Raw genomic sequence first — 13,069 nt, 5'->3', positions numbered from 1 at the left:
CCAGTCCCCAACCAAATAAATTGCTATAATACAACATGATTATTTATTACAAGGTCAGAATAAGTGAAATAACATCTTGGTCATCAATCAGACTTGAAGTGATTCTAATAACCCTCTCCATTAAGGGCAAAATAATGGTTAGTGAAAATGGAATGTTTGCCATAATCTCAACAGAGAAACATTTTCTTTTCAAATTGTGGGAAAGTAATTTTGATCATAATGGGACTATCATGATGGGACTATTTTAAATAATATAATTATTGTCTTTAAAAGCTGGGATCACATAACTTGAGAGCCTGGGAATGAAAATCAATTCGTTTCCCTGCTGTTGGATTGTACCCACAGAAAATTCTAATATGAAAGAAAAGTAGACTTAGAACTACAGTCTAGGAAAGTTGGAAATGCAGCAAACATTCCAGCTAATCTTCAGATTTGAATTAAGAAATAAACAAACAGGCAAACAACTGTTTGTTGGTGAAAGTCAGTAGTGTCTCATGTATATCTCTAGAAATCTTGTGTTAGCATAATACCTGTTACTATGAACCAATTACATGATTGACCACATGTGTTTCTTAGTAACAAGTATGTGGCCACTTTCACAACATAACAATAAAAGAAATAGCTTGACCTAGGATTTAGCAGAACAAAGGTAAATTTAAATCAATATTTAAATTCCACTCATTGGAGACCTCAGATGTGGGTAAAACAAATAACATAATGGAATATGGATACAAATTAGGGAATCTGAAAGTTAAAGGTGATATTCTCTTAAATGACTTTAGTTTTTCTTATGAACTATTTTGGTGGGTAACAATGTCATAAGAATCAGTGGAACAAAATGGATAGAAAACTAACCTCAAAGCCAGTAAGGAGGGGTCAAGTCCTATCTCTTATGCAAACTGGCTGCATGATCCTGGACAAGTCACTTTGAAGAGAAAAATTGTTCTTCTCATTTCTCTGTATTCTAAGGAATATAGAGAAATAGTTTGAGTACCAGATAGGAAACATATAGAACTGTTTTCTCAGAGAAATGAACTGAACCATTAAATGGAAATTCCACACTCCAGTTAATTTCATACATAAACTCTCCATTTTGCAGGGAAACACAATGGCATAGAAAAAACTTGAGTGGTTTTCCTAAGATTATGAAATCAGCAAAGAGCAAGGGTAAGATGAAATTAAATAAATCTTCTTTATTTTTCACTAGTGGAATGCTCTTATTGAAATATTCCATTCAATGGTCTTGAAATAATTTAGATCTGTCTTGTTAAAGATATGGTAGAGGTGGGCAGTGGATGGAGCACAAACCCCGAAGTCAGGAGGACCTGATTACAAATCTTGCCTCAAACACTTAACACTTCCTAACTGTGTGATCCTGGGCAAGTCACTTAATCCCAATTACCTCAGGGGAAAAAAAAAAAGATATGGGTAAGAGTGGGTAGGGGATCATGAATATCCCAAACAGCAATGCTTTTGCCATACTTGCTCATTTTTTTTTCCAGTTTGACGTATATGTGAGGTAGGTATTTTTTTAATTAAAGCTTTTAATTTTTAAAATATATACATGGGTAATTTTCTACATTCACTCCTACAAAACCCTAGGTTCTAATTTTTCCCTCCTTGTCCCTCATCTCTTCCCACAGTCAGCAAGTAATCCAATATATGTTAAATGTGCAATTCCACTATATATATATAACCTTCATCTAATACAATCTCCTTATTTTTCCAGATTTAAAAAACAAAACAAAACAAAACAAACAAACAAAAAACAACCGGAGAGCCATGGAAACCCATTTTCTCATTCAAAGTCACATGGGCAACACATCATTCAGCAAATTTCTACAACTGTGTTAGTCATATTAAGTTCTAAGACAGAGAAACAAAGAAAGGAGAAAGTAATCTCTGCTATCAAAAAGCTTGCATTCTAATGGAGGAGAAAGCATCTAAGTATCTAGTTACATCCAAAATATATTCAGAGTAGATGGAAGGTAAATCTTAGAAAAGATACTAATAATAGGATGGGGAAAAGTTTTCTTTAGAAGGTGGTATTTGAGGTGAATCTTCAAGAAAATAAGAGAAACTACTTTAGAGACACAGCATTACTTGCATGAGGGACAGTAATACAAAGATATAGAAGTGAAAGAACTATTCAACACAGAGCAATTAAACCAGTGCCTTATACTTTAAGAAGTATAAGAAGATTGGAAAGTTAGAAAGGGTTTATGAAGAACCTTTAATGGTGACAAAATGGAGTTTATATTTAGTATTGAGGTAGAATATAGTGAGGGAGAATAGTGAAGTAGAATTTAATTGCAGGTTTGCTGAATCCAGAATCAATGCTCTCTTCACTGTGCACTCTACTTACAAGTTTTCCTTTCCTTTCCTTTCCTTTCCTTTCCTTTCCTTTCCTTTCTTTTCCTTTCCTTTCTTTCCTTTCCTTCCTTTCCTTTCCTTTCCTTTCCTTTCCTTTCCTTTCCTTTCCTTTCCTTTCCTTTCCTTTCCTTTCCTTTCCTTTCCTTTCCTTTCCTTTCCTTTCCTTTCCTTTCCTTTCTTTTCCTTTCCTTTCCTTTCCTTTCCTTTCCTTTCCTTTCCTTTCCTTTCCTTTCCTTTCCTTCCTTTCCTTTCCTTTCCTTTCCTTTCCTTTCTTTCCTTTCCTTTCTTTTCCTTTCCTTTCCTTCCCTTTCCTTTTCCCTTTCCCTTTCCCTTTCCCTTTCCCTTTCCCTTTCCCTTTCCCTTTCCCTTTCCCTTTCCTTTCCTTCTTCATCCCCCTTTATTCATGTAATTTGAAGAATCACAGAATATTTTAATGAAAATTAATATTGGAGTTCAACCTCCTCGTTTTATAGATTTGGGGAAAGGAACTACATCCAGGGGACATGAAATGATTCTATTCTTTTCACTGTGATGTAGATATAATTTCCTTCTTGACACCACCAGGAGGATATTCAGAGTTTGTTTTCTACATCCCCACTAAAGAAAAAAATGATGGGTGAATATTTAGAGACATCCAGTCTACCTGGGTTTTAAGCCTGAATTTTGCTTTGCTGAGAAAATGGGGTCATTAAATACTAAAAGCAAAAGTATTTCAGGTTGAAAGTTGAAAATAGTTTTTCAATTTAGTTCCATTTAGATATGAAAATAGACAAGGTGGAAGAGATGATGTGAATTGTGGTTTTCCAAGATGGAAGGGGAGACTGCAGGGTCATGGTAGGCTGGAGCTCCCCCGGGAGATGGGGAAACTCCTTAAGCTTGTGAGCTCCCACTCACTTCTCATGATCCTTCAGTCTTTTTTCCAGCTGGCAAAATCATATTTTTCATGGGCCTCCTTGCTGATAGGGAGTTACATACATAACCCCATATTCAGATAGCAACATTTGCCCACAAGCATTTTGCTTTCACAAAGTCAGACATTCTTCTTGGAACAGATTTCTGTGGAAACTTTCACAAAGGGACAAAAACAATTAAGATTGCTATTGAAATGCAGTCATAGACTTTTTCTAGTTCCTTTTTCTTAATCTGGGAAAAATCAGACACAGGAGTATGTAATAGGTTGTGGGGGGGGGGGACCTCTAGTTCTTTTAAAATGACTGTGTCCTTATCCATAGCAGTAAATTCACTTAGCAAAATAAAGCATTCTTTTTGTGACCTCCTAATTAATAAGATTAAGGGAGTTCAGCCTATGAGTCTGACACAAGGTGGTGTTCTAGGACCCTTCCTGAATATTAATATCTACCTTGTCAGGAAAGCAGAACACTTGCTTGTATAGATTGCAGCCCCACTGGCTTAGGTCTTTACCAGGCAAATAACAAAGAAGAGGAAAAACATAATAAATTACAGCTGAAACAAATCATCAGCATCGCTGTTTTCAAATTATTATATTTCTGGGGAATTTCAGTCAGTTACATGAAAAAGAAGACGCCAGTTTCAATGGAGCTTTGATAGCCAGGTTATGTTAATAATGGGGACTCATGCAAAATGCATAAGGTATACCTTACAGATGAAGAAGATTGCTAATAATTATTCTGTATGCTAAGAGTGTAGCTCTTTCTGAACGGATATATAAAGACTTCTTTACATCCAAGCCTAATTACTTATAGACAGTTGAGCACAAAATTACTTTCATCTGTTTGAACATGTGGAGGGAAAGAGATTAGAGCTGTACCTTTCAAAACAGCTGGCTGGGATGTTAGAAAAGAAAATCCATTGTTTTTTTGGGGGGTGGGGGGAGGTACTGATTGCAAAGTGAATTTTCTTGTAATTAGACCTATTAAAGTGAGGTAAGATCCTTTCTAGTATCCGTTTTTTCCCCTTCCTCTCCACCACTTCCCTACTCCTTTCTGAGAAAGGAAATTCAACTAAGCTAAATACAAATAGATATTTGCTTTAGTAGACATCTTAGAAAATAGCATCCTATCCTTTCCTGATTTTTAGATGCTTTGGTGTGGTGACTTATCACTCAGCCTTGCAAATACCACTAATCACATCTGGATCTGGAAGTGATATACAGAGCAACTGTGGAGGTAAACAACAGACCCACAGCCAGAGCTATTGAGAATTTTTCTTTGATGTTACTTTTTTTTTTTAGCTCATTCTGGCTCCAAATAATCCTGAAATCTTAATGAATCCTATGCATCAATGTAATGGCTTTTCTTTGGATTTATCTTGACTGTATCCATCCAGGCAAGAGGAAATGAATTGAGAAAATCCTCCAGATAATTAGGAACATAAAATTATATAATTGAAATAAGAGAGCATATTAGAGGTCATCTAATTCAAATATTAATCCTACAAATAAAGAAATTGAGGGCCAAAGAATTAACTGCCTTGCCTAAAGCCATACTGGTAGTACATGTTGGAGAAGAATTTGAACTCAGGTTCTCTTATTCCAAAACTAGCATTCTTTCCACAGTGGAAAATTAATTTAAAAAAATTATTCTGGAGTGAAAATATTTTGGAGTCAGTCTGAAGCATCCAAATTGACATTTTGCACCAACCAACTTAATGGTTAATGAGTGATTTATGTCTGCAGTTCACTTTTACTATGACTATGCAGGTTGGGCATTTTTTTTAAAGACCAGAAGAATGATAAATTGGCATTTTCCCATGTTACTCACATGATTCTGTTTGCCTCAGATTGAGCTGCTTGGGTCATAGAAATCTTGATCTGGTTCATGGTGCATCAAGTAAAATAGGCACAACCTCCATGAATCTTATCAACTTATCCTTAGCACTATTCCCAGAAAATCTTATTAATAGGGAATGTGATTTCTTGAGGGTCCTTCCAGAGAAAGATAAAATCTTCACTATCAAACTGAGAGAAAAGTGGTTATTTAGGCCAGTTAATTTGTTCACAGTACGTTTGGGAACTTGAAACATATTGATAAGACATTTCATTTCATCAATCAATACATATTTATTAAATGCCTACTATATGCCAGACACTATGTTAAACCACTGAGGACAAAATGGGCAAAAGACAGTCCATGCCCTCAAGGAGCTTACAATCTAATGGAGAAGACAAGAATTTATATAGCTATATAGAGAAGAAATAGAAAATAATCAGCTGAGGGAAGGAATCATGTAGAAGCAAAGTAGAGAAAATTAAATCTATTTTGTGGTACAAAAATATTTGTTTTTATAGTACTTATCATAAACTATTTTAGTTATGTAAATAATTTCAATATTTTAAAAGGAAATAGCATCTGCAAATGCATGCTATCAGGGAACTAATAACTAATCACATTATCCTGGTCATGAGACTTGAGAAATATAGATTTAGGCAACTTTAACTCTAAGTTTAAACTTTTCTTGTAATTGCAAAGTAGAGGTTTGCTAATCTTTAGGACTCATTGCTCTCCAGTCAAAGTCTTGTCATCAAATACCCTCTTTATAACATCCTGGACAACTCTGCTAGAACCCTGGATTTGGCAGTCAGGGAAGATCTAAATTTGAATTCTATTTTTTTTTTTTAACTAGCTATCTGGGTCTACTTAGGTTATATACCCTCTATCTGTCTCAGTTTCTTCATCTATAAATTCCTGATAACAATAGCATCTAGCTGATAGGATTTTTGTGTAGATAGAATGAGATAACATGTAAATTACTTTGCAAACCTATAACATGGCTTTATACATATGTGTGTACATATGTGTTGTATTAGCTAGTAGCTATTATTAACCTTCCTGGGCATCAGTGTTTTCATCTGATTTAAAAAAAAAAGTTGGACTAGAAGGTATTGGAGGTTACCTTTACCTCTAAATCTATGATCCTTTTTGCCTTAGAAATAAGGGACTCCATTGATTGCTAACAATATAATCCTTATAAGAGATAAAAGAAACCCTATTACTAGGAAGTCTTTTAAATTTATTTTTTATATCTTGATTTGTGATCCTTCTGGCCTTAGAAATTCATCCAAAAGAAGGATTTGTTTTCCTCTGACTTCCCATCTTAACTCAGTTCACATTCTTATATTTCTTTAATTGCTTCAAATACCTAGAAAGCTTTTTTTTTTTTTAAACAAAAGACTAAAAATATGGGATAGGGAGTAAAAGTTCAATTGACAGTGAAACCAAAGAATTTTACACTTAATATATGGCTACAAGGTATTCCCTTGATTGCTAATAATTTAATCCTTATAACAGACTACAGAAAACCTATTACCAGGGAGTAGGCATTTGATCAATATATTTTGCAAAATAAAGAGTCTATTGGGTGATCACTAATAAAGAAAAAAGGAAGCAGTCCCAGCAGTCTTAATTTATTGCATCTCCCCTCTACCCCCTCCCCAAATTGTAAGTACCACAGACTCATCATAAAACTGTTTCCTTGTTAATCCTACTCCATGACTTTTTTCCTGTACTTAGGACCTGGCTAGATAAATAAGCAATCATGATGTCAGTTAAAAACCCAAGGCACCAGCTCCATAGAAGTGAATACCAGAGTACAAACAGAAATATACAGAGGAAGATGGCTAACATGTAAAGAATGAATTTTCCAGATGCTAGGATCATGAGGATTCTGCTATTCCTTAGAGGATGGCTTGTGTTTAAATAAAATTTTGTTGAAACAACAAATTATATCATTCTTCCCCTTTAGTATATTAACAAAATAACAAATTGAGAAATCTTTATTACAGGATAAGAGTAATTCTTGATGATCAGCCAAAAAGTACCCAGTGTGACAAAATATACATAGCCTACTGTAAAATTCTTTTGACTTCTTGTGTTTACTTCCTTCTCTCTAATATGACCATTATGTATTTTCCTTTCCTTTTTTGTCTTTTCTTTTTTTTGGGGGGGAGGGGTTTGGCAGGATTTTCAGGTTGTCACAAAGATCAAAGAGGATGATAGAAAAAGAGCTGGAAGAAACCATCAATTCCAACCTTCTTATTTTACAGATGGGGAAATTGAGGCCCACGGAGGTGTCATAGCATTAATAAATGGTAGAGGTGGTATTTAAACTTTTCTTCAAGTCTATCACCCTTCCCCTACCACTATGCTATTTATGGACTCATGTGTAAGTGAAAAGTTTATTGGAAAGGGCAACGGATTACAGGTCCTAGGAGACTTGATTTTGGTACCTGATCTGCCAAGAGTAAGTAGAAATCCTTCAATGAATCATTCACTTTAAGTTTTGTAGTCAATAAAAATTGAATGTGTTACCATAGGATAAATGTATTTTAGGATTTCAGTCAAAGACCCCATGAGGACTCATATGGCCTGGTTTGCATACACACAATTATCCAGGTGATATATTTTTTAAATTGCCCCAAAGTTTTAATTGATTTTTTCTTTGAATTATCTGGTTATTTGAAGAATTAGATGCTGTTTTTAAAAGAGCTAATTTAGAAAGAAAGGACATTCTTGTTCTATTTCTCTACCTTGAATCCAATAGTTACTGAACAGTACTTTAGTAAACCATTTCTCATTAGAGGAACAACAACAATAAGATTTATACTTCTCTTTGAGTCTATTTGTGTTCAGTTGTGGACTAGATTGCTTCTGAAATCTCTTCCAGTAAAACTTGAAGTCAATGACCTTCATTGTTAGAATCCTTCCCAACTCTGAGCATCCATCTTTTAAACTTTTTCATAGGATGATAAATTTAGTGCAGGAAGGGACCTTAGACATTATTTAGTACAATCCGTATTTGACATGTGAGAAAAGGGAAGCCCAGAGAGTTTAAGTGATTTGCTCTAGTTTCTTTTGAGGCTGAGCTTAAGCTTAAGACATGAAGTCTTTTTAGTGTCTTCAGCTGCTTGTACCATCCCTTAAAATGGCCCTGTATCAGGTTTGAATATATTTTTGTATGTGTTTCACATAGTTTTTTCCTTCTGCTAAATTGTAGAGTCCTCAAAGACAGGATCATTTTACTTTTGTCTTTAGAGCTCCAGCCCCATATACAGTAACTAATGCTTAACATTTACTTATCCATTAGACTGATTACTTAATTACTTCTTTGAGCAGATAGTTATTTGCAGTCCTGGGATTTGAATCCAAATTTTCTGACATAAGATCTATCATTTCTTATACTAACCTGATTGCTCAAGACTTGATGGGATTCTCTAATGGTTCTCCCTGTAATGTGAAGTATTCTAATTTTCCCTTCCCCATTCTCCTTTCTTCTCAATAAAAATTTTTTGGGTCTTCCTGCCTGATTTCTTTGGGAAAAATTATTTTAGTAGGAAAAAGTTGATCTAATTTAAAAATATTTTTGATGTTAATAATTTAAATAGGGAGTGGGAAGAACTAAATGTATTGCCCAACTTCAATAAAACGTTTTTAGAGGTGCCTTCATAGGAGTAATTGAGATAGGAGTTTCAGGGAGACAATTGAGGGAGATTTTTTTTGCAAGCCATTAATAACCCTGTTCATTTAGCATTTCACTTGATACCATTATGTCTTCAGAGAAAGACACCATGTAAACATGTCACATATTGTGTCTCTTCTCAACTATATATATATTTAAACTAGATAACTATAGGCTAAAGACTATAATTTTTTAATTCAAAGATGTATTGTTGAGCAGGTAAACCTGCTCACTTAGTAGACCCACATATGGAATGAAAAAAAAGAGAAGAGGAGAAAGGTTACATCCTCTTTGGTGGGGTTGGACATCAAACCCAATGTTAAATAAAAAAAAAAAACTACCAATAAGCAACAAGCATTCATTGCTGTTTACTATGGGTAAAACACTGTACATATAACACAGGTGGAAGATAATCTTAGATGGGGATTCTCTACCAGAGGGATTCTCAATAATTTTTTTTTGGTATTATGAAAGTTTATGGAAGCTTATAAACTCCTTAAAATGATGATTTTTAATCCACAAAATATGTATGATTATAAAGAAAACCAAAGAATAGAGAAAACAAAGTTGTAATTATTTTTCCATTCAAGTTCATAAACTCCAAGAAGCCAAAGGGGATGGTGAAGAGAGGGGTAGAACTAACATGGTTTCCTGCTCAAGGAACATACAGTTGGGTCTTGAAGGAAGCCAGAGATTCCAAGAGGTAGAAGTAAAAAGGGAAAGCATTTCAGATATGGAAAAAGGAAATATCTCTCTACTGTGGAAAAGGTAGAGAGAGAGCAGATAGAATATCATATGTAAGGAATAGCAAATAAGCCTGGGAAGGATAGATTGAAAGATATGTCAAATAAGAAAGTAATATGAGAAGATTGAAGATAGGTAAGGTCCTGTAAGAAACTTGAAATGTCAAAAATACAAATTCATATTTGATCTTAGAGGAAACCACTGAAGTTTACTGAGTAAGATATGACATAGTCATAGCTTTTTTAGGAAAAAACTTGAAAAAACTATTCATTTCATTGGGTTGTTGTGAGACTCAAATGAGATAATTGTAAAGCACTTAACACTTAGTAATGCATGTAATTGTTCAATCATTTTTCAGTCATGTCCAACTCTTTGTGACCTCATTTGGGATTTTCTTGGCAAAAATACAGGAGTAGTTTCTCATTTTTTTTCTCCAGCTCAATTCACAGATGAGGAGACTGAGGCAAGTAGGATTAAAAGTCTTGCCCAGAGTCATACAAATAGTGAGTGCCTGAGGCTGGATTTGGATTCAGGTCTTCCTGACTTCAGGCCCAGAACTATCCAGTGCACTACTTCGCTGCTGACATAGCATTAGCTACAATTATTTATATATGTTTGAAACCAGACTATAGGCTCAGTACTCTATCAGTTCTGTCATCTAACTGTCTCCTCTTGGTTGCTGACTATGTGAATAGAGTTAAGGGAACATATTAAGATTATATTGTAGAGAATGAAATGACAAAATTTGGTAATCAATTGGATATGTGAGAAGTGAAGTGATTTATTCAAAGTAATAGTTAGTGAAGGGAAGAACCAAATCTTCAATCTTGATCTTCCAAGTCTGAATCTAATGCAATTTCTACTAGACCACATGCTCTAAAATCATACTTCTCTCTAATTTTTAAAAATACCCTCTGATTCTTATAAATATTAAACCTGTTGATATTATGCGTATATGTTACATGCATATAAATATCGAGTATTGGTTAGATTATAAACATATTAATATATATGTATGTACATATGTATATATATACATATATACACATACATATATATATGCAAATATTATAGGCAGTATTGATAATCTGCAATAGATTAGTGTCAGTACATGGATTATGTCATCATTTAAATGGACATTCATCCTTACCTGCTGCTTCATCTAATCCTAAATAGAATATACCCTATTAGACCAAACAGCAGGTAAGGATGAAAGAATTCTGTTCAGGTTTAGGCTGTATTTCTTTCTTATTAGCATGATAACTTTCAATAATTAAAGGGTAGGAATTATATAGTGAATATTATGGGATTGAATTGATACTGCCAAAAGGAGTAGTGATGGATGGAAGCTTCAGAAATGGAGAGAGTCAAAAGGATGATGGTGGAGCTTCTTAGAGCAATGAACAATGTGCTTAATTTTGAGTCATGAGACCTAGTGAGATCCTGACATTATCTGTGTGATCTCGGGCAAATTACCTAACCCATTTTAGCTTCCCTTTCCTTATCTGTAAAATGACCGTGTTGGAGTAGATGATTCCTAATATTCTTTTCTATCTCTAAATTTACAATCTTATGATGAGTGCTTTACTATATAATGGATCTAAGATATTGTAACCCTCTAATTTGATGTACCCTTTTTGCTCTTCTCCAGTGACTTAGGACATTAAATTTCTCTCTTCCATATTTACCTGAGATCCCTTTTGATTTTTCTTCTACTCCTTTTTCTTTATCTTTTAAAAATTATTCATTAGCAGTGTTCCTTCCTTTTCCTTTCTGTTTTAATATCACTGTCTTCTCTTGCCCCCTTTAAATTAGCCATTCCTAGTCATAAATAAGAATTGTCACACAAAACAAATGAACACATTGGCCATGTCTGAAAATGCAGTCATTTTGTACTGCTAGTTTGCTACCTTTCTACCAGGAAATAGGAATTATACTTTAAGATTGCTTGCTGAAGTCATCTCTGTTGTTTTTCTTTAAAATGTTGTAGTCCTATAATTTGTTGTCCTGGTTTTTCTCATTTTATTTTGCATCAGTTCCCAAAAGTCTTTACATATTTCTTCCCTTTCACTATTTCCTACGGGTCAAGAATATGCTATTATGTTCATATAGGGTCTTAGTGAAATTTTAGGTTTTAATAGCTTAAAGTTGTACTAAGACTCTGGGACACTCTATACTATAATTTGTTCAAATAATTTTCAATTAATGGTTATCCATTTTGTTTCTAGTTTTTTCCTGAAGTAGTATGAGTGGTCCTGAGACCATAGTCATTATTACATAAATCATTGACCAACTAAGTAAAACAAGTTTTACTTTCCCCTAATAAAACAAAGATAAACAGTTCAGATAAGGAGACAGTAAGCTTCTATAGTGTGACTCCCCCTCATTTCCATATGGAAAAATGCCAGTAGGATATGAAATGATTATTGGAGAGATACTGAATATATAAAGAATTAATTTCTAAGTTATATATGTATATATCTATTTATTGATACAAGGGGGAAAAAAATCTGTTCCTTATTGATAAATGGTCAAGAGATATAAATGGTCAGTTTTCACAAGAAGAAATCCAAGCTATCTATAATAAAATACAACTATTCTAAATCACTATTAGAGAACTGAACATTAATACAATTCTTTTTATTTTTCTAGAAACAATGCTGCACATTATCTTTCCCTATTATCTTGTATAAAATTTTACAAATTACTTATGGTAAATTGGTATTGTCCTTGGCTGTTGTATCTCTCTATGTGGCAAGGAGATCAAGCATTTGTTGGCTAAGATGATTTTGGGAATTTGGGGATCTATTTGATGTATTGATTTATACCAGTTAAATTGTCTAAGGAAACGCAGTGTTAATATTTTTATTTTATACATTTCAGTTTGGGGACACTAATATTATTAATAATAATAATAAATAGCAATAGCTAGATTTATATGACATTTTCAGGTTTGTAAAGTGCAACATAGGTACAGCTAAGTGGTGCTGGGGTATCTAGTTGAATACTGAGCCAGTCTTGGAGAAAGGAGGACCACAGTTCAAATATGGCTTCAAACACAAAGTAGATGTATGAATCTGGACAAGTTACTGAACTTCTATTGCCTCAGTCTCATCTATAAAAATGGACTGGAAAAGGAAATGGCAAATAACTCCTGTATCTTTACCAAGAAAATTCCAAATGGAGTCATAAATTGTTGGATACAATTACTTGACTAAACAACAAATATTTAGTATTTCCTAACTTTGATTAAATTAATTGCTCAATAAGCAACATATATAAAGTATCTATTATATGCCAGGGACTGTGATAGGAATATGAACACAAACATAAAGCAGGCCATGATCTCAAAATGTTTTTATTCTGCCAGAGAGTCAACATGTATGTGCATACATGAGAATATATAAGTACATACATACATAAATACATATATACATATAACCATAAATGCTTATATACATATAAATATATACATATATTTGTATGTATGTGTGGGTATGATCACACAGAATAAACA

The sequence above is a fragment of the Antechinus flavipes genome, chromosome 3 (assembly GCF_016432865.1).
Source record: "Antechinus flavipes isolate AdamAnt ecotype Samford, QLD, Australia chromosome 3, AdamAnt_v2, whole genome shotgun sequence".
NCBI lineage: Eukaryota > Metazoa > Chordata > Mammalia > Dasyuromorphia > Dasyuridae > Antechinus > Antechinus flavipes.
This window is presented reverse-complemented; position numbering follows the sequence as displayed.